The sequence below is a fragment of the Neovison vison genome, chromosome 1, assembly GCF_020171115.1.
Source record: "Neovison vison isolate M4711 chromosome 1, ASM_NN_V1, whole genome shotgun sequence".
Taxonomy (NCBI): domain Eukaryota; kingdom Metazoa; phylum Chordata; class Mammalia; order Carnivora; family Mustelidae; genus Neogale; species Neogale vison.
Window position 1 is genome coordinate 139178721 of NC_058091.1, and position 26008 is coordinate 139204728.

General features: G+C 42.3%; 1 protein-coding gene across 2 annotated transcripts in view; it reads right to left on the reverse strand.

Annotated features, from left to right (window-relative positions):
- Positions 1-25645, reverse strand: part of ATXN1 (ataxin 1) — a 317212-nt gene extending 291567 nt beyond the window's left edge. The window contains exon 1 of one of the 2 annotated variants that reach the window (XM_044259362.1): positions 25610-25645. The gene's annotated coding sequence lies outside the window, so the exon portion shown is untranslated. The remainder of the gene's footprint in view (positions 1-25609) is intronic. The other variant, XM_044259353.1, reaches the window with a different exon arrangement.
- Between the last annotated feature and the right edge of the window lie 363 nt (positions 25646-26008).

Genomic DNA, 26008 nt, shown 5'->3' on the forward strand with positions numbered 1-26008 from the left:
CATCCCGCGTGGGATGCCAAACCCTCCGCATCTCCAAAGGTCCTGAGGCCACTGCCGGGTCACCATCCCATGACCCTATCCCTAAGAGACAGGATATACGTTCCTGTCCCATCCCTAAGAGACAGGATATACCTTCATGCCTCACTCGATGACTGCATGAACAATTAATTCCTTGAAAGCCTTCTGAAGTTATGACTTTATAGAAGACTCAACAGGTTTGAAAAGAACTTCTGGAGGGGAGGGGTTAGTGTCTAGCTGTGGTTATCTGCGTGTAGGCACTCAGAACTTCCAAGGAGGAAGAGAAAGCTCCTCTTCGCTAATGTTTAAACAAGTGAGTTGAGTTGAAGCCCATTATATTTTCAGTCTAGTTGGAAAAGCGACTGCCTGAAAATGGCAAAGTCTTTTTTATTTTCTTGATGCTATCAATACCCACTGAAAGTGGGGTTGTCACGATTTTATTAGTTTTCCCAGCAGCTTTCATGCAATGTAACCGAGCTCCCACTCAAATGTGTAACAGTAACATATTGCTACAAATCAACATAAGCCAGGAAGTTCAAAGCATGACAAACTGTCTTTATCTTACCGTTTGGGTAAGAACAGAATTTTAAAGGGAGGAGGAAGATGTAAGTGAGCCCACTGCACGTTCCTGGCTGATATTAATCTTCTTTTACTAAAAATAAATTGCTGCCTTTCTTTCATTTGTTACCAGCTTTCTCTCTTTTTTTTTTTTTTAAGATTTTATTTATTTATTTGACAGACAGAGATCACAAGTAGGCAGAGAAGCAGGCAGAGAGAGAGGGGAAAGCAGGCTCCCTGCTGAGCAGAGAGTCCGATGCAGGGCTCGATCCCAGGACCCTGGGATCATGACCCAAGGTGAAGGCAGAGGCTTTAACCCACTGAGGCATCCAGGCACCCCTCTATCCTGATATGTTAACTGGGAGGGTCTCTGTTGTCTGGTTCACGATTCTTCCTCAAAGGAAGCTGCCGGCCCGGTGGGGCAGACAGTACACCACAAGTTAATCTGGGCCTGAAGCAGACCTAGGGTTTAATCACTCGTGCCTACTGACTCACTGAATGCCATGTATGGCGTTGGTTCGAAGAGTTTACCAGAAACTCAGTACCTTCTCTTGGTACTTGTTCTCTTTCTGTGCTGCTTTTCCCTAAAGAAAGCCATCCATTTCTGGGTTAGACTTTGCCACCATGTGGACCCAACTTATCTGGGAGAGGCAGAATGGCTCCCCCGATTAGCTCAGGGCCCTTCCCCCGCAGCCAAAGCCAGGTGTCCAGAGGGGCAAGTCACACTGTTTGGAGAGGAGAAAACAAAACAAAACAAAACAAAACAAAAAAAGCAGGGGAAGCTAGGCCTGATCCAGACAAGATTTTCCATTCTTATCTCTGTAGATGTGAAGAAGTTGGACATGATTCATTTCAGGATTTAGAGCTGACCCTCAATTACACATAGTGCACCATGTAGGGGGCGGGTTTTGTCAAAAGAAGAACCACTGGACATTCTAATACACCTCGTTTTAAACAATAATTTTGATATCCTTTCCTCTTTCAGTCAACTTTTCAGCAGTGTTGGTAATAACCAAACAGACTTGAACTTAATCTCCTTTGCCTATCCATTCTTGTTTGCCAGCTGAAGCTCTAGAGACAAGACCAAAAGTCTAGAAAAAAAGAAAAGAACACCAGGGGACGAGAGCATTCACAGATCTGCCTGAACATGGGAAGTTATCTATATAAACCAGGATTCCAATCCAGATGATATCCTTACGGGGTCTGAAATCCGATAAGCATTTTTGTAATAATTTTCTGAAACACTTACAAATAAGCAACAGCAGCAGACTGTATCAACACGATTCAGAAACAGTGCCCCCAAAGCCATGAGGTTTTTTTTCCCTCTCTCTTTTCATCTCAGTTTTGCCACTAACTGGATTTTTCAATTTAAGCACCATATCCTACGTAGAATTAGTTCCTTATCTATCAAATAAAGGGACATAAGTAAATATTCTCCATAATTAATTACCAATTAGAATTCAAGCGGCTTTTCTACGTGTTTGAGTATACCGTATCAAATGAGATCTCAAAAAACACAATTGTATCTTATACGACTGTCAGGTACGTCACTGTTCTAAAATTCAACAGTGAGATACAGCATAGGAGCATAGGGAAAAAAAAAAAGGAAAGAAACAGATTCATTGTGAAACACCACTTCAGGGGGATATGGATGTTCTAGTCAATAAACAGGGCCGGGAAAATCAGCTCTTTCTTTGGAAAGAGTCAGATCCCCATCTTACACAATTCAGAAAATAAATTTTAATAAATTAAATAATTAAAACATAAACATATTTCCACGGACATGCATATATAGGGTATTTATTATACATATATACATCATTTTCTATAATTAAATACAGAAAAATAATTTTCTAATCATGAGAGGCCCTGTAGGCCACTGCAGAGACTTTTGACTTTTACTCCAAGTGACACAGGAAGACATTCAAAAACTGTGAATGAAGCGGTCTAACGATCTTCCTTATGTTTGAAGGGATTGTTCTGTCTGTTGTAAGGAAGAAACCATAATGGGACAAGGCTGAAAGCAGGGGGAGCAGTCAGACGACTGTCTCACCTGTCTCAGGTGAGACACCCAACACACGGGTGAATGGGTGATACTGGGGGAGGGGGAGGGAGAACTGGTGAGATTCTGGATATATTCTACAGATCAAGTGGACAAGTGGTATAAGACAAAGAATCTATTTTGAAGGGCAAGTAGACAAGTGGTATAAGAGAAAGAAAAGAGTTGAGGAGGATCCGTTCAAGTTTTTGACCAGACCATCTCTAAGAATGGAGTTGCCATTCACTAGACCAGAAAAGATCATGGGAGAAGCTGGTGTCGGGAACTCCATTTTTGCATGTCAGATCTAAGGTGCTAGTAGACATCCTGGGGAGAAACCGTGCAGACCGCAGGATATGGGTAATGTCAAGTAGCCAGTAGGATGTGTAAGTTTGAAATTCACAGACATGTGGATGGAAGATACAAGTTAAAGCATGAGTTGACTGTCATAGGTGGTTCCCAAGATCCCACCTCTTGGTATTCGTGCCCTTGTCTAGTCCTCTCCCCTTGTCTATAGACAAGATTGAGCCATTCCCGTGTAGCAAACAGAGGGCAGCAAAGGCAATGGGATGTCATTTCCGAGATTAAGTGACAAGACTGGCTTCCATCTTGGATGCTCCCAAACATTTTCTCCAGGGTTACTCAAAATGGGGGGGATCAGCTGCCAGGCTGTGAAACCATTCTGTGGGATGGGCCCACATGGTCTGCTAGCAACCATGTGACTGAGCTTGGAAGCAGATCCCAACTTCTCCCTACCCCACCTTCCGATGAGACTGCAGCCTGGGCTAATGAATGGCTTGACTGTAACCTTACAGAGATCCCAAGCCTGAGACACTGATCAGAAGTGTGCCTTCATTCCTACTTACAGAAACTACGAAATAAGAAGTATTTGTTGTGGGGTGCCTGGGTGGCTTAGTGGGTTAAAGCCTCTGCCTTCGGCTCAGGTCATGATCTCAGGGTCCTGGAATGGAGCCCCGCATCGGGCTCTCTGCTCAGCGGGGAGCCTGCTTCCTCCTCTCTCTTTGCCTGCCTCCCTGCCTACTTGTGATCTCTGTCTATCAAATAAATAAAATAAAAATCTTTTATAATAAATAAATAAATAAAAGAAGTATTTGTTGTTTTAGGCAACCAAGTTTTAGGGTAATTTGTTACACAGTACTAGATAACTAATACTCTTCTGATGTGCAAAAAGCACTCTTCTAGGGATTTTATACGACTCTTTTCAGTTGGAGAAACTGAGTCACAAAGAAGTTGTGGAGATGTGCAAGCATCACTTGCCCAATAGCACACATATGTGACAGAGGTGGGAATCCAACTCGGGCCATCTGACTCCAGAGCCGAGGCTCTCTGTGACTACATGACGAGATCACTCAGAGATAACCTTCTCCACCCTTGGACGTGCATCCCTGAAATGTGACTTTTCCACTGCAGGGAGTGCTAACACCATAGAGTTCATACAAACAAGGGCCCACGTGCACCTCTGCCAACTTCTTCACCTGTCACATAGCTCTACAATCCTACTTTCAATATCCCCAAAATATTACAATATATACTCAACTGTCGAAGATGGAAAGGTAGCCTCTTGCCATTTGAAGAGTAACCTCCCCATGGCTCTTTAATTTCAGTACGGTTCATCTGTTTGACTTAACTATGAGGGAGTTTCCAGAATAGTTTGCAAATGCTTTAATATGAATTCCTATGGACTGACTGTCCCTTTGCATATTTAAAGAGCTCTCCCTAAAACGACTCAGTAGTGGGGAAAAAAAAAAACGCCAAGATACTGGATAAGATAGTGACCGTATTTCTGCTTGAAATTTTTTTTAATAAGAAGGGAAAATTGATTTTCAGTTGCCAACAGAGTCACTAAGAATTCAAATAATATTATGTTTCTTTTTTTTTAAAGATTTTATTTATTTGAGAGAGAGAGAGAGAGAGAGAGAGCGTGCACATGCACGTGTGTGAGCAGGTGAGGAGGGGGACGGGAGGGGCAGAGGGATGAGCAGACTCGCTGCTGAGCAGGGAGCCCCACGTGGGGCTTGATCACAGAACCCCAAGATCATGACCTGAGCCGAAGGCAGACCCTTAACCGACTTAGCCACCCAGGTGCCTCCAAACAATCTTAAGTTTCTAAGTAGGAACTGGTGAGATCAAAACGTCAAGAACAGGGGCGCCTGGAAGGCTCAGTGGGTTAAGCCTCTGCCTTCAGCTCAGATCATAATATGGTCCTGGGATCCAGCCCCGCATCCGACTCTCTGGTCAGCAGGGAGCCTGCTTCCTCCTCTCTCTCTGCCTGCCTCTCTGCCTACTTGTGATCTCTGTCTGTCAAATAAATAAATAAAACCTTAAAAAAATAAAACCATCAGGAAGAAAAGCTTTTAAATGACATAAAGTACAGGAACTATCGTCCCTTTAGTTTTTATAACAAATTGAGACTTTCCCATTCTTTCCCTGACACAGACATGTGAAATACAGAAAGTGAAAGAAGTGATCTCTATACTTCTCTCCTTCCATAGAAATTTCGAATGGCATTGTTGTCAGAAAGGAAACTGTTCCCGGCTCTTGTATCCTCCTTATTTTTTTGAGAACGCCCATCAAGTAGTAGCCAAGAACATGTTCAGCCATACTGTGGAATCTTTTTGTTTTAACTGTTAAGATGGTGCCCACGACTAGTGGAAGCCAAAGAACTGAAAAGAAAGAATCATAAAAAAAAAAAGAAAAAAGAAAAAAAAACCCACTGCCATTTATAAATCTTTCTGTTACAAACAGAAACTGTGTTTTATAAAGGCACATGATGCATCCCCACAGGTATTTTTTGCCATTTAAAAATACCGAACAGCAGTGACAGCCCCGTGGCTAGGCAGCCAGCATGAACCTGCAATTCGGACAATTTGTGTGGGGATGACATTGCGACGTCTTGTGACCCAACGAGCAGATGCTCCTGATTCACACACACAAATGTCTGAAACAGTTTTGCAGGCACACGTGTTTGCATAGTGAAGACAGCCTTGACAAGGATGAGCAAAAAGAGTGTCCAACGATAATGGATAAGTGTTTTTCTTTTTTCTTTTAAAAAAGAGAGTCCATCAGATGGTAAAGTTTCATGAGTCTTCTTCTAAGTAAAGTATGGATGTGACAGAAAGTACTCGATTAATCTTGCTTTTTATTTTTGAAAAATGGGGAGAGGGTAGCATACATCATGAACTAGTCATTGTGTCCCACGGTGAAACACCAAGTTATGGGGAAAATAAAAGGAGGACAAAAAAGACTTGGACCCATCAGGGAAACACTTTTGAGGGACAGTGGTGTAGCGATTGGTATTGTAAATCTCAAGGAGGAAAGAAAGCATGCCGCTTGGTCCATACTTCTTGACCACAGAATCCTTTTCCCAGAAGAAATAGGCAGCCAGAAGATAAGCGCTGACCAAAATGCATCCTAGTAAACCATACCCGAGGTGAGAGTTCTCCAACTTTCTGGCCTCAAGTCCCCTTTGCATCCCTAAAATATACTAAGGATCCCAAAGAGCTTTTCATTAGGCAGATTGTATTGAACAATATTTATTGTTTAAGAAATTAAAACTGTGAAAAATCTGAAATACGTTAAAATTAATTCATTTCTGGCAAACAGTAATATACCCACTGCATGTTACATAAAATGACCTTTCTTTACGAAAAAGCAACCATATCTTCCAAGACAAAAAGGTTAGTGAGAAGAGAGACACTGATTTGAAGTTTTGCAAATCTCTTTAATACCTGGCTTCACAAGGGCTCCTGGGTGGCTCAGTCCGTTAAGTGCCTGACTCTTGATTTCAGCTCAGGTCTTGATCTCAGGTGGTGAATTCAAGTCCCACACTGGGCTCCATGCTAGGCATGGAGCCTACAACCAATCAATCAATCAATCAATCTTAAAAAGATATATCTGTCTTAACAGAAAAAAGCTAAGTTCTCAAATGTGCCTCTGAATTCAATTTTCTGTGATATGTGGTTCTGTCAGCATGTAGGCTTGTCATAGCCATGAAGGACCAGTAGGAAAGGGCATGCCGTCAAGAGAACATCTGTTTACTTGGATGCTTCCAGGTAAGAACCTGGTATACTCTAGACTTCTTTAGCAAATACTTTCTTTTAATAATGCAGGTTTTTAATAATCTAGTAAGGATTTGTTTTCATTCAAGATGACAAACATTTTAAGTACCCTGAGCGAGATTCAGAAAGACCTATTTCATGAAATCAGTTAAAAAAGTAGGTATGTAATCATAAACCATGAACTATTTTAAGAATGACAAAACAACACTGACTATCCTTGGGTGTTCATGTACACAAGCAAAATAATAATAATAATAATAGCTTATATTTGTGGAGGTTTTCATTTTTTTAAAAGAGGAGGGAGGGGCAGGGACAGAGGGAGAGAGAAAAATCTCAAGCGGACTCCACACTGAGCAGAGAGCCTGACACAGGGCTCGAGCTGATGACCCTGAGATCATGACCTGAGCCAAAATCAAAAGTCAGATGCTTAACTGACTGAGCCACCTAGGTGTCCCAACAGCTAAAATTTGAGTGTTAAATGCTCAAATTACATGATCTCCTTTTAGTCTTACAACCATTCTTGGTGGTAGACACTTGCCTCATTCTACCTTCAGTAAATGAAGAAATGGAGGTCAATAGTGCTAAGAAACGTACTGAGGGTGCTAAGTAACTTTGTGTCTCTGTGTCCCATTTTGGGAAATCCCATCATATTTCAAATTTTTCATTATTATCACATGGGTTATAGTAACCGGTGATCAGCGATTACGACTCACTGAAAGCTCAGAGGATGGTTAGCCTTTTTTACCAAGACATTATTTTTGAATTAAGATATATAGATAGATATCTTGTTTTTTAGACATGATGCTAGTGCACACCTAGTAGCTGACCGTATAGTGTAAAAATGACTTTTGTTATGTACGGGGAACCCAAGAATTCACCGACTGATTTTATAGTGATACTCGCTTTATTGCGTTAATCTGGAACCAAACCTGAAATACATGACATACACCTGGGCTTCCTTTTCAAGTGCTTTCTAAACCCTTAGGTCTCTTGGGTCACTATGCATCGTATCCATTACTACTCTAACCTCAAGGGCTTTCCTTCTGCCACCCCAGAATCATTTAAAATACACCAGATCCCTTCCTAGATCAGTGTTAATCACTTCCCAGGTGCCAAATACAACATATCACGCTTGCTTGTATTTTTCTTGACTGGCTGGAGACTAAAGAACACAGGAGCGTAATTTTATGTCAGTTTTATTTTAAACATCTTTAGAGTAGTCCGTCCTGAGATTAAACAAAATTGGCAGTGGAATTCAGCCAGAAACTGGAGATACTTTTAAAGAGAATAGTGGTCTACAATAACATCAGTGGTGTTCACTGAAAACTCCATGCCAGTTTATTTGTGCCATTTGCAGAGGAAAAAGGATCAGGTCCATCATAATGTGAACTGATTTGAGAAGAAAGCAGGATTTTTAAAAAAAGAAAGAAGAAAAAGGTGGACTTGGGGTATACCCAGAAATCCACTGACTGTGTCTTACCCTTTCTAAATGCTCAGCCACTCTTAATGTCATTCCCTACCTATGTAGGGACACGGAAATGTCCCATTGAAGTGTTCGGTAGATCTGTTTTCAATATGAATACCCAAACTGGCACGGAACTTTTTAACGAATAGGTCTGTGCACCACAGACTAGAGAACACAGAAGAATCCAGCTCATTCTCTCAACACCATAATTACCCTTGGAAAATGGCACTTCATACTTTGTATAAATGGTATGATCCAGGGGCACCTGGGTGGCTCAGTCACTTGAGTGGCAGACTCTTGGTTTCCGCTCAGGTCACGATCTCAGGGTCGTAGGATCAAGTCCCATGGAGGGCTCCGTGCTCAGCATGGAGTCAGCTTGTCCCTCTTCCTCTGCTCCTTCCCTCCCTGCCCTCAGTCCAGCTCACTCAGGGGTGTGTGGTCTTTCTCAAATAAGCAAATAATCTTTCATAAATAAATAAATAACTCTTTTTAAAAAAATGGTATGAACTACTATCAGGTGATAACAACACCAGAAAACCCTTCCACACTATATCAAACTTAGAAGGGCATTTCATTCTCCAAAACGGCCCCTTCTCTCAGACCAACTAAATAAATGGGATGCTTGTGTATTTATAAGCGACACGGTGAGGAGCAGGCCTGTTTTGTTGTTTCACCGTGCCGAACTTCTCTGCACAGGAGACTGGAAAGCCATCGCCAAGTGCATCTCTAATGACTGCCATGGACTGATGGAACTTAAACTCTGGGTTTCCACTTGTGAACACCATGACTAGATTTACAGAACCATGCAAATGTTGGCCTTCCTCTGAAACCTAACAGCCCTGATCTTAACCTTCTTTATCATTCTTGGTGGAAATTTTCAACAACCACAAAGGTGGGGAGAAGGGTGTGTTGCATATTGACCTCTTAGTCATATTTCCTGATGTTGCCATTTTAGTATACTTTAAATATTTACTTATGGCAACACTTAAGTAATTATAGTTTATGAAACACTGTTCTTTTTCTGTCTCAGTAGACCCCTCAGGGTGCTGTACCACAAAAGAAAGTTCTCTGAATCACTGCCATTATTTAGCGAAGGGCTGATGTTCTTAGTCGGTGAGCACGTCCATCTCCCAGTGCTCCCAAAATCTGAAGAGTAACCTTGGGCTGACATTTTTTTTTTTTAAACTGCCTTTCACATTATACACTAGGGCAGCTCTAAACGAACACGTCCTTCTTGCCTCCCTCCACATTTACATCGGTGGTCCCCACGCACCCAAGCACCTGACACCTCAGACCCCCCACGTGAAGCTGAAGGAGCCACGTGCTATGACCCCCAACCAAAAAGGGGTCAGCTATGGGATGAAAAGGAATATGCAGCGATGTCATGCTGCATGGCGAGAAAGACTCTGAGGTCCCATCCCTTTCAGAGAACCACTCAGCCTGTTCCCGGCTCCCCAACATCACGGAGTTGCCGAAACGGAGGACTCCAGATCACTCGCCTTCCCCCTTATTTCACAAGGGAGCTGGTTCCCAGTCCTATCGACTCTACTTCCCGGTAACCCTGCCGGGATCCTTCCCTTTCCACCCCTCTGGCACCGTCACTTCTGTTCTCACCCCCCTCTTCCACCCGCCCACCCAGACTGCTCTCTGGGTCCTCCAACTAGCTCTCCAGAGTGGCCCCCAACAGATCTCGTGACTGCAACCCCCAACAGACCCCGAAACTGTGGATAACTACAGCACCCTGCAAGGTATCTCTGAAGAAGGAGGGGGTCTATGAACCACGCATCAGTAAATCACACTTGGTGATCCCCACCGCCCTTCCCCTTTGGCTGTGAATGTGCAGTTAAGAAGAGATCTGGAGAACACAGATGTGAAGGATACATAAAAGGCCAAGAACCAATGTTTCATTCACAGATTTCCCACCCCCCTCTGGGTTTTCTTGGCTCATCTAGATTTTAGGTCAAGTTCTTTCTTTCTTTTTTTTTTTTTAATTTTTAAACTCAATTTGACTTTTAATCATTAAGAATAATCCTAGAAGCATGTCCTGTTAGGCAATGCCAAGTTGCACTGATACGTTTCATTACTGCTTGAAAGGCCACGTATTAAAAACACTACCAGAAGTCAAGTTAAAGAAAATGAAAACATAATGATCTGGGATTTTTTTTCTTAAGCAGTTACTAAAACAGAAACAAATGTTATTTTAAATCTCTGGCTCAGTGTAAACTGACAAGATATGAATATGAATTCTACCAAGTAACGTACAACAATGGCTTCTCCGCACAACCCCACGCCAACAACCCCACCTCACATTTCGCGTGGATGTTGTGACATGTGGAACATATCACCCAGCTCGCGAATCACCCCTCCTCTCCTTCAAGGAGATTCGCTCCAGCTCATTTTTTGATATTGTGATATCATTGACTTTAAAAAGCTCAGTAAATCAAAATTCTTAGAGCTGATGCGACAAAAAGTCACCGCAAAGTTTTTCAATTTCTAAAGCAAGTGAGGAACAATATCCGAAAACCTGTAAGATGCTGCCATCCTCGTCAGGGGAGGTGAGTCAAGTCACTGACACACTTCTTAGGGTGCTTTGTAAGGAAATTCTGCCAGGCGCTCATCTGAAGTAGAGGAAACCTTCTCAGATCCACACGCCCTTGGGAAGTTTAGCCTCTATCTGGGAAGACAGCATGTACACAAATGGCCCAAGAGGAAAGGGTCTCAGGGAAGGTTCCTTAGGGCAGGTGGGTAGCCTTCAGCATTAGATGGATGGCCATTCTGAACTCCTGTTTCCAGTCCGAAAATGAAAGTCCCAGGACGAGCTCAAACGATTGGGCTGTCCCTCAAACTAGCATTTATGGGGCAACTTCTGTGTGTTAAAAAGTTCACAAATGTGACCCCCAACAAACTCAGAATGATAGTCTGTTTGTAACTGGTTTAAAAAGGACTCAGGGACTCATCGACACCCCCAAGAGTCATTAGTTCTCCTTAAACATTCGGAAGCCAAAGTGGTGTTTACAGCAACATAAAAATCACACAGAAAAGATGACAGTCTTAACAAGAACAATCAAGGGTCAAAATCATTATGTATTTTGAATATAAATATGGCTTAATACAATAAGGATTTAGAGGAATGCCTGGGTGGCTCAGTCGGCTAAACGCCTACCTTCAGCTCAGGCCATGAACCCAGGGTCCTGGGATTGAGTCCTGCAACAGGCTCCTTGCTCGGCAGGGGGTCTGCTTCTCCCTCTCCCTCTGCTGCTCTCTCTGCTTCTGCTCACTCCCTCTCACTCTCTTTCTGATAAATAAATATTTTTTAAATAAGAATTTAAATCTGCCAAAGCCAAATCACATGCCCATCAATGTAACTGAAGTGTCAAGAATGCCAATAATTATACTTATTTATTCTGTCCCCTAACATCAATATTATGCAATGATTTCATTTTGCTGAATTATTAAAACACACGTTTGCTTTAAAATAGTTATTCACGGGCACCTGGGTGGCTCAATGGGTTAAAGCCCCTGCCTTCAGCTCAGGTCATGATCCTAGAGTCCTGGGATCGAGTCCCACATTGGGCTCTCTGCTCCACAGGGAGCCTACTTTCTCTTCTCTCTCTGTCTGCCTTCTTCTCTGCCTGCTTGTGATCTCTGTCAAAAAATAAAATCTTAAAAAAAAAATAGTTATTCACATTTGTTTCTCAAAATGTGATCCAAGAACCTTTAACACTAAATGCATCACAGGAGAGTAGATCACAAGAAATAAATCCCCTGGGCCCAACACCAACGTACTTCATCGGCTCCCCGGGCCCAGGAATCTGAATTTTCAACAAGCTCTCCCCTTACCCCCAAGTGAGGACTGGCTACCCATGTAAGTTTTCAAACCTCTGGCCTGTAGCGTCCTTCCCTACCTGCTTCCCTCTCCTTTTCTCTTTTATTATAATGTGTCTTTGCCAATTTAAAGAATTATCCTTCAATATCCTCCAAATGTTTGTGTCACCTTATAATGACTATAAGGAAAACTGCTTCTAAAACAGTGAAACTGGGGTGCCTGGGTGGCTCAGTGGATTAAAGCCTCTGCCTTCGGCTCAGGTCATGGTCCCAGGGTCCTGGGATCAAGCCCCACATCAGACTCTCTACTCAGCGGGGAGCCTGCTTCCTCCTCTCTCTCTGCCTGCCTTTCTGCCTACTTGTGATCTCTTCCTGTCAAATAAATAAAAATATTAAAAATAAACAAACAAATAAATAAATAATAAAACAGTGAAAATACACCACTGAAAAGAGGATGTCCGTAGTCCCCCCTTATTCATTGGGGATACACTCCTAGACCCCAAGTGGATGCCTAAAACCACAGACAATATCAAACCCTATATTTACTACGTTTTTTCCCCATAACTACATACCTATGATGAAACTTGTTGATTTGTATTAAGTAGAATGAACACATAAGATGATATACTTTTAGTTACAGAAGACAGGGATGCACTATTTTTCTACATTAGGAAATTCTCACCACAACAGGTCTAGTTACCATCTGTTGCAAAACAAACTTATTACAGTATTATTAACTATTTCTCCTCTGCTGTATATTATATACCTGTGATTTATTTATAACCGTAAGTTTGTATCACTTAATCCCCTTCACCTGTTCCAACCATCCACCCCACCTCTATGTTGATAGAAATTGTACTGAATCTGTAGATTGCTTTGGGTCGTATAGACATTTTAGAAGTATTCATTCTTCCAATCCATGAGCATGAGCCTGAAGTGTTTTTCCATTTCTCTGTGCCACCTCCAATTTCTTTCATCAGTGCTTAGAACTTTTAGAGTTTTTAGAGTAATTGGTTAAATTTATTCCTAGGTATTTTTTAAAATTTGTTTTAAAAGTTTTTATTTCTAGTTAGTTAACATACAGCGTTTTATTTTTTTTTTTAATTTTTTATTTATTTATTTGACAGACAAAGATCACAAGTAGGCAGAGAGGCAGGCAGAGAGGGGGCGGGGAAGCAGGCTCCCTGCAAAGCAGAAAGCCCGAGCAGGGCTCGATCCCAGGACCCTGAGACCATGACCTGAGCCGAAGGCAGAGGCTTTAACTCACTGAGCCACCCAGATGCCCCATATACAGTGTTTTAATTCTAGTTTGTAGTGTAATATTGGTTTCAGGAGTAGAATTTCATGATTCATTGCTTACATATAACACATAGTGCTCATTAGGTATTTTACTCTTTCTTATACAATTATAAATGGGATTATTTTCTTGATTCCTCTTTCTGACAGTTCATTATAAATATATTGATACACAACAGACTTCTGTTTATTAATTTTGTGTTCTGCAACTTTACTGAATTCATGCACTAGTTTTAACGGTTTTTTGGTGGAAGCTTTAGGGTTTTTTATATACAGTATCATGTCATTTGTAAATAGCAAGAGTTTTATTTCTTCCTTTCCAATTTGGATGTTTTTTATTTCTTTTTCTTGCCTTATTGCTGTCACTAGGATCTCTAATACTATGTCAAATAAAAAATCTGAAGTGAGCTACCTTAGGCTGATAATTTTTTTTAAACTGCCTTTCACATTATACACTAGGGCAGCTCTAAACGAACACTTCCTTCTTGCCTCCCTCCACATTTACATCAGTGGCCCCCACACACCCAAGGACCTGACACCTCAGACCCCCCCCAAGTGAAGCTGAAGGAGCCACGTGCTATGACCCCTAACCAAGAAGGGGTCAGCTACAGGATCAAAAGGAAAAAGCAGTGATGTCATGCTGCATGGTGAGAAAGACTCTGAGGTCCTATCCCTTTTAGGGAACCACTAAGCCTGTTCCTGGTACCCCAGCATCACTGAGTTGCTGAAACTGAGAACTTCAGATCCAGCACTCTGCCTGCTACAGCAGGCACCTTTGTCTTGTTCCTCTTCTAAGAGGAAAAGCTTTCAGCTTTTCACCACGGAGTATGATGTCAGCTGTGGGTCTGTCATATATGGCCTTTATTTTGATGAGGCACATTCCCTCTATGCCTGCTTTATTGGCAGTTTTTAATCATACAAGAATGCTGAATTTTGTCAAATGTTTTTTCTACATCTATTGAGATTATCATACAATTTTTATCCTGTGTTTCATAAACATGGTTTACCATGCTGATTGATTAGTAGGTGTCAAATCATCCTTGCATTCCTCGAATAAATTCCAGTTAGTCATGGTACATGACCCTTTGCTCTTTTTCTATTTTTTTTAATGTAAAGTTGCATTGTTTATTTGAGATTTTTCTTATTTCTTTAGGGAAGCCTGTATCACTATGAACTTCCTTCTTAGAACTGCTTTTGCTCCATCTCAAAGATTTTGGAATGTTATGTTTCCATTTTCATTTGTCTAAAATATTTTTTTTACTTCCTCTTTGATTTCTTTGTTCATCAATTGGTTGTTTAACAGCATGCTGATAGACATATGTTTTTTCCAGTTTTCTTTGTATAATTAATTCCCAGTTTCATACATTGTGGTCAGAAAAGGTATTTGATATGATTTTAATCTTCTTAAATTTATTGAGATATATTTGGTGGCCTAACATGTGATCTAACCTGAAGAATGTCCCATGTGCACTTGAGAAGAATGTGTATTCTGCTATTTGGGGATGGAATGTTCTGTAAAAAATCTATTGAGTCCATCTGACTGGTATAATCTATTCTTTTAAGGTCAATGTTTCTTTATTTAGATTTTCTGTTTTGATGATCTATGGATCAATGTACATGGGTATTAAAGTCCCTACAATTATTGTATTGCTACCTATTTCTCCCATTATTTCTGTTAACATTTGCTTAGTTACTGATACTTAGGTGCTCCTGTATTGGGTACATAAATGTCTACAAATGTTTTAATCTTCTTGTTGGACCCCCTTTATCATTATGTAATACCCTTCTTTGTCTTTTGTTATACTCTTTGTTATAAAGTCTATTCTGTCTGACAAAAGTATTGCTACCTCAGCTTTCTTTTCTTTTCCTTTTGCATGATATATTCATCCCTTCACTTTTAGTCTGTGAGTGTCTTTAGGATTGAAGTGAATCTTTTATAAGCAGCCTATAGAAGGGCCTTTTTTTTTTTTTAATCCACTCAGCCATACTATGTCTTCTGATTGAAGAATTTAGTCCATTTCTATTTAATGTAATAAGTAGTACTTACTGCCATTTTGGTAACTGTTTTCTGGTTGTTTTTGTTATTCTGTTCCTTTCTTTTTCTCTTTCTTTCTTTTCTTTTTTTCTTTTTCTTTCTTTCTTTCTTTTTTTTTGCTTTTGCATATTTATTGTAGTTTTTTCTTTGTAGTTACACTGATGTTCACACAGAAAATTTTATGTATGTAACAGTCTTTTACTTTGATAGGAACTTAAGTGTGAACACATTTCAAAGTCATATTTTTACCCCACCCTCCATATTTTATATTTTTGATGACACATATTACATTTTTATTTTATGTATCCTTTAATTATTACTGTATTTTTATTAATTTTGCTGCTTTTGTCTTTTATCCTTCATACTTGCTTTATAAGTGGTTGATCCATTACCTTTTTTTTAAGATTTTATTTATTTGATAGATAGAGATTACAAGTAGTCAGAGAGGCAGGCAGAGAGAGAGGAGAAAGCAGGTTCTCTGCTGAGCAGAGAGCCCGATGTGGGGCTCGATCCCAAGGACCCTGAGACCATGACCTAGGCTGAAGGCAGAGGCTTTAACCTACTGAGCCACCCAGGCACCCCTGATCCATTAACTTTTATTAATTTACTTTTTCCTGTAAGATTTTTACTCTAGTATGTTTTCTTATTTATTACTAATCATTAGTGCCTCTTCTTTTTAACTCTGAGAAGTGTCTTTACCATTTCTTGCAAGGCTAGTTCAGTGGTGATGAATGCCTTTAGTTTTCGCTTATCTTGAAAACTGCTAGTCTCTCCTTTAATTCTGAATGATAACCTTGCCAGGTAGAGACTTCTTGGTTTGCAGTTTTTTCCTTTTAGCACTTGGAATATGTCACACCATTCCTTTCTGGCCCGTAAAATTTTTGCTACAAAAACCTGCTTTATAGCCTTATGGGGTTTCCTTTGTATATAGTAGTTTGCTTTTATTCCTGTTTTTAAGATTCTCTGTTTACTCTTAACTTTTACTATTTTAATTAGAATGTGTCCTACGGTGTTTCTCTTTGTGTTCATCTTATTTGGAACTCCCTGGACCTCCTGGACCTAAATGTGTGCTTCCTTCTCCAGACTAGGGAAGTTTTCAGGCATTAGTTCTTCAAAAAGTTTCCTGGCCCTTTCTCTCTTTCTTCTTCCTTTGGGAGTCCTATAATGCAAATGTTATTCCACTTGATCATGCCCCACAGGTCCCTTAAGATATCCTCATTTCTTTAATTCTTGTTTTTTTTCTCTCTGCTTGGGTTTTGGTTTTTTTTTTTCTTTTTTCTCTCTCTGCTTGGGTATTTTCCATTACTTTTTCTTCCAGCTCACTGATCCATGCTACTATTTCATCCATGCTATTGCTGAACCCTCTAATGTATTCTTCAGTTCAGTTTCAACTTCTACCTCTATTTTCTACCTCTTTGTTGGAGTTCTTGCCATGTTCATCCATTCTTCTTCTAAGATCAGGGAGCATTTTTACGACCATTACTTTGAACTCTTTATTAGGTAGACTGTTTACTTCCATTTCATTATGGTTTTTTTCTGGGGATTTGTCTTGTTCATTGGACTGGAACACATTCTTCTGTCTCCTCATTTTCCCTATCTCTCTGTGTTTGTGTGTATTAGGAGAAATGACTACCTCCCTCAGTCTTGGGGTGGCCCTGTGTAGTGGCTGTTCCCTGTGACCCAAAAGTTCAGTCTTCTCTGGCTACCAGACCCAGGTGCTCTATAGTCATTCTTCATGCGTGCTGCGTGTGCCCATTGACTATGACTTAGGCAACTGCCTGCTCAACGATAGCCCACCCACTGCTTCAGGAGGGCAGGGCTTGGGGTACTCACCTGGCCCAAATGCAGCTGAGTCACTATGCAGGGAAAATGGGGCTCAAGCCACTTCTCTGTCCAAGTTGCAGTTCTGTGTCTGGGCTGGGTGCGCCAGGCTCAGAGTGGCCAACCAGACTGATTATGGCCTGGCTGCTATGAAGAGAGGGCAGGGCTCAGGGTGCTCACCAGCCTGGTTGTGGCTCACCCATGACATGGGGTAGGCAGAGCTTGGGCACTTATCCCACCGGTTTTGGTTCAACACCTACACAGATTGGGTGGGGCTCAGGGTGTAAGCCTAGCCTTGTAACAGCTCCTGTGTTGCAGAGGGTAGGCGGAGCATGGAGCATTCACCCAGCTTGGTTATGTTGTGGTGTAGGCAGAGGACACCCTCCGGCTCTGGCAGGCTACAGGAAGGGCACCAAAAATGGTGCCTGTTGGCTCCTTCACCAGCAAGTTAGAATGAGCTTGCAAAAACATTGTCCACCAGCATTTCCACACCCCAGATATAGTTCCTGCAGGTTCCTGCCTCTCCAGCAGCAGCTTTAATGTTAGCAAGTGGGTCTCCTTCACTTCTGGTCTAGATGCTTTTCCATCTGGTGAATTTGTGTTGGATCTCAGGGCGAGTGCGTTTGCACATACGTCTTTAAAGAATAGGATCTCCATTTCTTATAGTTCGATAATTCTCCTGGGTTAATCCCCACTGATGTCCAAAACCTGAACTTTAGGGGGCTTGTCTTTCTGGAGCCACCCTGCAAGGTCAGGACGCCTGATGTGGTGCACAATCCCCTCGGTCCTCAAGGGAGTGTTCACAATTTGGGGGCCCTTCTACCTTGTATGAGATGTGGTCTCTCTGTCAAAAGAACTTACTGTACTGTATCCATCTTCTTCTTGTGATAATGTGAGATGATAAAAGGCCTCCGTGATGAGATGAAGTGAGGTAAATGGGGCCGGCATTGTGATGCAGTATCAAGCTAATGTTGACCTTCCAGCAGTATGCCAGGAGGATCATCCGTTTCTGGGCCACAGGTGACCACAAGTAACTGAAACCGTGGAAAGGGAAACTACGGACAAGGGGAGGAATTGGAGGGTGGCGGGGGAGACTACTCTATTTCAAACAATTCTTATAATTCCTTTTTTCTTAATGTATCTAGCTTGAGTCAGCAAAATGCAGTACTGGCAAATACATTGGGTTCTGCATCCCAGAATGTCCACATCCTAACTAATGCCCAGAACCTGGGAATGTTACCTTGCCTAGAAAAAAGGAACTCCACAGACAGGATGCCAGTCAGCACCCTGGGGTGAACACCCTGATTACACAGGTGGACCTAGTGTAACCGTAAGGGTCCTCAGGAGCAGAAGAGGGAGGCAGAAGAATAAAGTCAACAGAGAGGTGACTCCAGGGAGACTCAGTGTTGCTGGCTTTGATGGTGGAGAAAAAGGCCACACGCCAAGGAATGCAAGTGGCCTCTAGGAACCAGAAAAGGCTATGATACAGATTGTCTCCATAAGGAATGCAGCCCTGCAGACACTTTGACATTAGCCTGATGAGATCTGTGTTGGAATTCTGACCTATGACACCGTAAGCCAATAAATTTGTGTTGTCTTCCACTACCAAGTTTTTGCTAATTTGTTGCAAGGCAGCAATAAAAAAATGAATGCAGTTTCTTTGGAGGAAAAAAATGATAAACACACAGGTTACCTCCAACAGGAAAGCCTTGGTCCAGGTGCCCACACACTTTCCAGTCTTCTCAAGCACGTCGAAGACAGAATCCTAAATACTCCCTTGCATACAACTGAGCTATGGCCCAAATAGTTTCAAACCACACCCCCACTCCCTCTGTCCACTTCTGCACTTAACCAGCTCTTCCCACTCACCCCTGCAGCTTATCTTCTCACCGTCCCCCACGCCAGACTGGGGGATCACCTTAGAAAAGTACAAAGAGGAGAGGGTTGAAGCCAGACCTTCTCAGCTCCAACACTACTGACATTTGGGGCCAGGTCATTCTTTTGTTCTGTGCATGGTGGGATACTTAGTAATATCTCTGATCTCAACCCACTGGATGCCAGTAGACCTACCCCACTGTCCCCCACTTATGACAACCCAGAATGGCTGCAGACATTGCCCAATGTCCCCTGAGCGGGGAGGAAGTGCCCCCCCCAGCTGGGATCCACTGGTCTCAGGCTCATTTATCTAGTGTTCTGCTCCTCTCTCCCTCTGTCCCCCCTGATGGAGGAGAAGCCCCCAGCATATGTGTATACATCTACTCTTACATTGCAGCTGGACTCGTTCAAATAGTTTGCCATGAATCAGTCTGTTTGGCAGTTTAAAACAGCTCTAAGTCAAAACTGAACCACAGGCTTTTTTAATGGCCCCGCTACACATATTCCCAGCCACAGGCAACGGAAACATGGCTATTCCACAATGACCCACAACCCAGACCTGCCAATGAGCTCGCAATCCATTCTGCTGCTAGAGAGGCTATTTGACTGTTACAAGTAACTTTCTAAAGCCCTCTGCAACTTCGCTACCTAAACATCATTAATAGAAGTCCTTTCCATCAGAAGGTTTAACACAGTGTAAATCAAATAGGAGACGACTGAAAGCCTGACTGATGACAGTACAGATGTTTTGGAATCGGATCTTGGGAAATAGCCACTCTCCGGGAATGAGAAGCCCGTCTAGCAGAGACACAGATAATATCCTTGGCAAGGTCTCTTTAAGAAAAGGACTTCAACAAAGATGTTCAGAGATCCTGTTTTACGTAATTCTTAATTCTGCTCAGACTTGCCATTTCAATTTCAAAATAACCACACAGTCAATGGGAAACACAGATCCTGTTCTTCCTGGAATCTGAAACAAGATTACAGTTTCCAACATGGGATGTGAAATTCACAGGATCCCCACGAGTCTAACTGAAAGCCAGAGCCGCAGGAAGGCCCTGTGAATTCTGGACGGAGGTGGATCTCGGAGCTGCAGTGACTACAGAATGTTCTTTCTGGAACATTAGCATACACATCCCTAGTACGAACATGGAACCAATGGCTTTTTAACTGATCACTTAACTGCAGTCCCTGTAGATTAATCCTCCATCAATGACCACCGTATCAATCCTAAGACTTTCGAATTTCACGTTTTTCTCTCAGAGGCCTTTATCCAAGTGCACAATACTCTTAGAAAGCCTGAAAATAAGATCATGTGACTCTGAAGCTCGAAGAGCCAACGTCCTAAACCAAACAGCATACTCAGTACAGATTCTACACTCACTTTTTTTGTAATGATGCTGGCCTTAGGGCACTCAACCGAGGTAGCCACAGAGAGCTTTCTCAACACTTTTCAGAGAGGTGAAATTCAAGCATTCATGACAAGCAGTCACGTGAGGAGGGCAGGGACAGGGGGAAAGCATTTTCCAGGGAAGTGGGGATGGATACCGGATGCTGTTTAAATGCTATTTAAGATCTGGGGTGTAGCACATTGCCGAGGATGAGGATGATGTTGTGGGGAGAAAGAACTTGGCCCTCATTAGGCATTGTCTCTAACATGCAAAAGTAACAGATTCCAAAGCGCTGCATTATGAATGGGCACATGGAGACAGGGAACAACACAGAGCCTCTGTCTTCAAGCCAGCTACCCTCCCCAGGCCAGGAATGACTCTACCACAGTAGCAATAAAGTAGCAAGTGTGGTGAGTTTGCAATCTGCTGAAAACATACACAAAGCTAAGAGTCTGAAAAGATTATTTACTACCCCACACTCCATGCTTTTATATGGCTAGTTGAGAAGAGCAGGGGAATGCTCTTAAGCGGATTGAGCTACAGGTTTTAAGTCCCTGCCAGATTTAATATCCCACAACTATAAATTTTTACTTTGAAAGTTACTCAGGTATACAACACACTTCTATAAAAATAATGTATAAAGTAGCTCCTTATTTCCAAACCCACAATTACCAGCATATGAAACCAACCCTTGTTGATCTTAGCACTGGTTTTATAGATCCTTTGAGCTGTTAGGGAAATTGAAACATCTTATTTCTTCTTGCAACAGTTGCTGAGTGCCTACTTTGTGCTAGACCCCAAGAATACAGATGAACAAGATATGGTTCATCTAGTGGTGGGATGAGAGACAACGGCAAAGAGGGAGCCAAGGCTATAAAAGAGGAAGCAGTACAAGTGAAAAGACAGGTATTTTTTTTTTCTATGAAAAGAATATCAATTTGGGTTTCTTACCATGGTTCCCAGTTCACAAATTGTATTTTCTGCTGTGGATTGTTCATGGTGACAAAAGGATTTCAGTATGATTCTTTCGGGTTGGAAACACCTCCCTAACTAAATAAATGTAGCTATGCCTTTGGCCTCTATTATGGAATGTTCAGCTGACGAAGTTTTACACCAGCCTCGATGATTCCATCACAGTGTCTGGACTAGCATGTCCGTCTGATCTTGTGTTCAAGAGCCATCGACGATCATTTTGTTCCATTTCAGATCTGAGTGTTTATCTCATTTTGCTATTTTATTTTATTTTCACTTACCAGCTAGCTGTGCTTTTTTTTTTTTAAATCGATGACTAATGTCTGCGCGGCCGCAGTGAGCAAAGCACCACGGGAAATGTAAAAAGGAACCAGAGTTTGTCCTTGTCCTTAAAGAAGCTTCCACCCTGAGTCCGGGAGGTAGATATGAAAACAAGCAATGAGGTGTGAATCAAGAGGTATGTGGTGAGTGCTGGGAAGGCATGAACTTTGCAGGCTGAGGGCTCCAAGTTGGAATACAGGTATGGGGCAGGGGGAGGGAAGTCTTCTATTTTTAAATTCTCTATATACTAGGGTTTTTCTCCAAATCTTATTTATTTTCCCCATTTTACTTGTATCCTGCTTCACTCCCACCAGGGAAGGCTGTGTCCTGTTTACACCGCAGTCTGTTGAGGGTTATAATTCGGTGAAATTCAACCCGAACATTTGTCCTTTGAAGCAGCTAAAATGCTCACCTATATTTGCTTCTTGAGGGATGACTAATTGTGAAGAATTGCAAAGGATGATGGATGAAACTCAGGTGTAACTGTTCGTTTTCTAGAAGTGCTCTTAACTCGTTCTGTTTTCGTCCATCACCACGACCTGTTTTCTGTGTTTACTGTTCTCTTTAAAATGCCTGTGAGATTTTAAGAAATTAAATGGTTGTTGGGGCGCCAGGCTGGCTCGGAAGAGCATGCACCTCTTGACCTCAAGGCTGTGAGTTCGTGCCCCTAATTGGGTGCAGAGATGACTTCAACAAATAAAACTAAAAAAAAAAAAAAAAAATCAAATGGCTATCTGAAAGCGTTCGGTGTACGATGAGATTTTTTTTTTTCTTGTAACTTTTACCTATCTGTGGCTGTTTGCCTAAACAGACCTGCTGCTTGAGCCAAAATGTTGATTGCTTGTTCGTTTTTCCAAATTCTGGCAATAGTGTTTGACGTATCTTTTACTTGCCATTCTTCTTCGTAATCTGACTTCTTGGGTGTCTGGTTTAATTCCTTCTGATTTTGAGAAAATGGACACATGTGTATCACAGGAGTCTTCACCCAACTACCGGATATCCTTGGGTTATTTAAGAAAATCTTATTTTCAGATTCTTATTCACAATGCCATTTTCTATTCTCTATTAGTTATGATCGTCTCCATTCTATCTTATATTAGAAGGCGGCTTTGAAGCCAAAATGTTCCTTTCTCATCTACAGATGGTTTGATATGCTTTTGCTGCAAAGAGACCCTGGCTGTCTTTTGGCTGGTATTCGTTTCCAGCTAAAAATGGGAAACCGAAGACAGAAAGCCACAGAGGAACGCAGGGTAGGGAATTTAGATAGACTTTTACAGAATACTTGCATTATTTATTTTTTTCCTAAGAGATTTGAATATTCAGTATATTAGTCATTTTCTGGTTTGAATATAAGTAGACACCACTATTTTGATTTCGCAAGAAAAAAAAAAATCTGTGGGATTTAATCCACCAAAAAGGAAGGGAGAGGAGAAGGGAAAGAAAAGATGAAAAATAGAGACAGAGGGAGCAAAAGACAGTAGAGTACAGTTTTTATGTGGAAGGTTAAGTTCAAAAGTTAAGCAAAAGTCACATAAAATCCAAATTAGCTTTGAAAATCCCTTAGCTTTCCCGTAAGACACTGCAAACGTGATTTTGTGCATACAACTCTTTACAGCAACTTTCACACAGATGTCCAGGAGCTACTGAGTTAAATGAGGAAGAACTCGCCGGAGGTTCACCCACCAAAGTCGGAACATCCAACCAGCCACCTCTTAAAATAAGCATTCCATCTCTGCAATTAAATGCAGGGATTAGACGAAGAACGCTTAAGCGTTAGTGCCTTCCAGCAGATCTTGCTCTGTTCTGTTGTAATATTAAGCTTCTTTAACCTTAATGCATATTAATACATTTACTATTGTTGTAGCTGAAGAAATTGTGGCTTCGTATCTCAGATTCTTAATGCAGCAGTATTAAGAGTAACTTGAAAAACAATTTCTTTAAAAAGTTATAATCTGGTTGCTATGTTAAAAAAATTTAAATAATACAGATAATAAAATTCTGACAAATTATGCAGAATTTAAGTAATTATGGGAGCACGCCGTCCTGCATCTCTGCTCTGTACGCCAGCTTTTCTGGTGACAGCAGCCCCCAAAATGACTTCTGTGGGGGTCAGGGCACAGAGCAGAGCTGCAGGTAGCCTTGGGTCAAGGTGATGACCTTAACATGTATTGCTTTCAAGAGGCCCAGAAAGGCCCTTCAGCTCCCAAACATCTCCCTCTACCCCTTTCCCTTTCTTTTCACTGCCTAAACCACAGCATGCTGAGCTCCGGGAGAAATTCTCAACCACCGTACTTTTCCAAAACACACATTCCTCCAGGAGAGCTAACAGGGTATGATACGAACAGCAGAAAGTGTCGGACATTCACCAGATCCTCCAAGGAAGAGAGGCCCACGGCTGTTCCCACACGAGGGTGAGGGCATGTCGCCCAAGCGAGAGAGTGAAGGATGACAGCGTCCTGGAAGGCATGGGAAACCCATTACACTCTTATGCTCCAGCAGCTTAAAACTTAAAAGCGAAACAAGTAACAGTGGTGAGTGGTCATTCACTGTTCTCCGGAAAGAAGCCTGGCGGCCCTCTAATTCCTAGACAGCCAGAAAAACGTCCAGACATTACCACGAATGTGGGACGTGGAACGTGTGAAAGAACTCTTTTTTGTTTTTTTTTATCCTTCATGAATGAACAGACATGTGTCTTATTTCAGAAAACACACCATTAATTCTTTCTTTTCGGATGCTCTGAATTATTCCGTCAGTGAGATGTTAGTTTCCAGAGATTCCGCGAGGTCATCAAAAATTGAGAAATTCAATCAGCGGTCAAGCTAAGGGACAGCAAATCTGGCACGAGAAGAAACTGGCTGGGGACGAGATGCAGAATTTAGGGGCTACCTAATACGCTCCCCACGTGACAGTGATGACTCCTCCTCCCCCACCGGAGAGGGCTCCGGGGTGACACCTGGGTCCTCTTTGGGATACTCTGTCCCCACTGCAATATCTACCTCTGTGCACCTTGTCAGGGTGTTTTGGAAGGAACAGTACCGCTGAGGACAAGAGAACCAGAACCCGGATCGACAACAACGGGCAACGCATGAGATGAGGCAGCCTGCCTCTCCAAAGCCGTCCCCCTCAGGAGTATGGAGAAGAAAGGGGGAAAAAGTAGGAACGCACATGACATCCACATCAGGGAATACCAAGGAAGAGCCAATTAGGACGCCCATTTGGCACCGCGGGCTCATGCATATGAAACAGGACGCCCGGCATCAATGAGCAACAGCACACGGGGTTTGTGGGAACCGCCGTGAACTGCCACGCATCAAAGGCTGCACACCTCCGTCTTTCTAACTCCCCTTAGCTCACCCTTGTCGGGATGAAAAGAGCTCAGGGAATCAATGGCTTCTGTTGAACTGTTTATATATTTTCCAAGTCCTGATTAGGCCATTAGTCACCAAGCACACTACACAGTAAGCGAGAGTACCTGCAATTATGCAACTTCCCAAGAACATGCAGAGAGCATTTGCCGTGAGACGACGGTGCCAGCAAAATGTGAAAGGAAGATTATTCGTCAGCAGTTTTAAGAACCGTGCACTTAAATGCCAAATGAAATATATGCACGGCAGATAGCAGAAGCTAGGGGAGGGGGGCGGCGGGGCTGGGGGGGCGGGGAAGAACACCAAAAGCACCAACATTGACTCTTCTGAACACAGGAGAGCCTTGCAAATGAGAGCCGCCCTGGGTAACAAACCACTCCCCGTAAACCAGGCTTCAGCATCTTCCCTCCTCTGCGACGGTCATGTCGGGAAGAGCCTTGATAAAACACGGGCACCGCAGGTGAAGAACAACAGACTCTTGACATCTTCTGGGTCTGCAGTTCATTCTCCTTAAGAACCGCCCCCACCCCCAACCTGTCAATATCCGTACTGGGATGCAGTGAGCACCGGGTCCAAGCCCGTAGACGCTCCCTTCTCCGTTGGGCTCTCCTCTCTCGTCTATCACATGCACGCGCGATCAGCGAACGTTATGTAATCCTCTATTTGAGGAGATCCCATTCAACAACATAAAAGAACATTTCTAGAAAAAAAAAGAAGGGAAGATGTGAGCATGACATTTCATGTCTTTTACCAGGACGCTGAACTTGCCCACACACTGCTTGGGAGAAACTAGGGACAGACAACGAGGGAAGTTTTTGGGGTTCCCCCCCCCAAGAAAATCTGTAGGGGGTCAGCACCTCAAACCTGCCACAGAGAAATGGGAAATCACGGATCATGAGAAATGGGTCAGAGCCTCTCCATTTACTGTACAGTAATAACATAAACAACA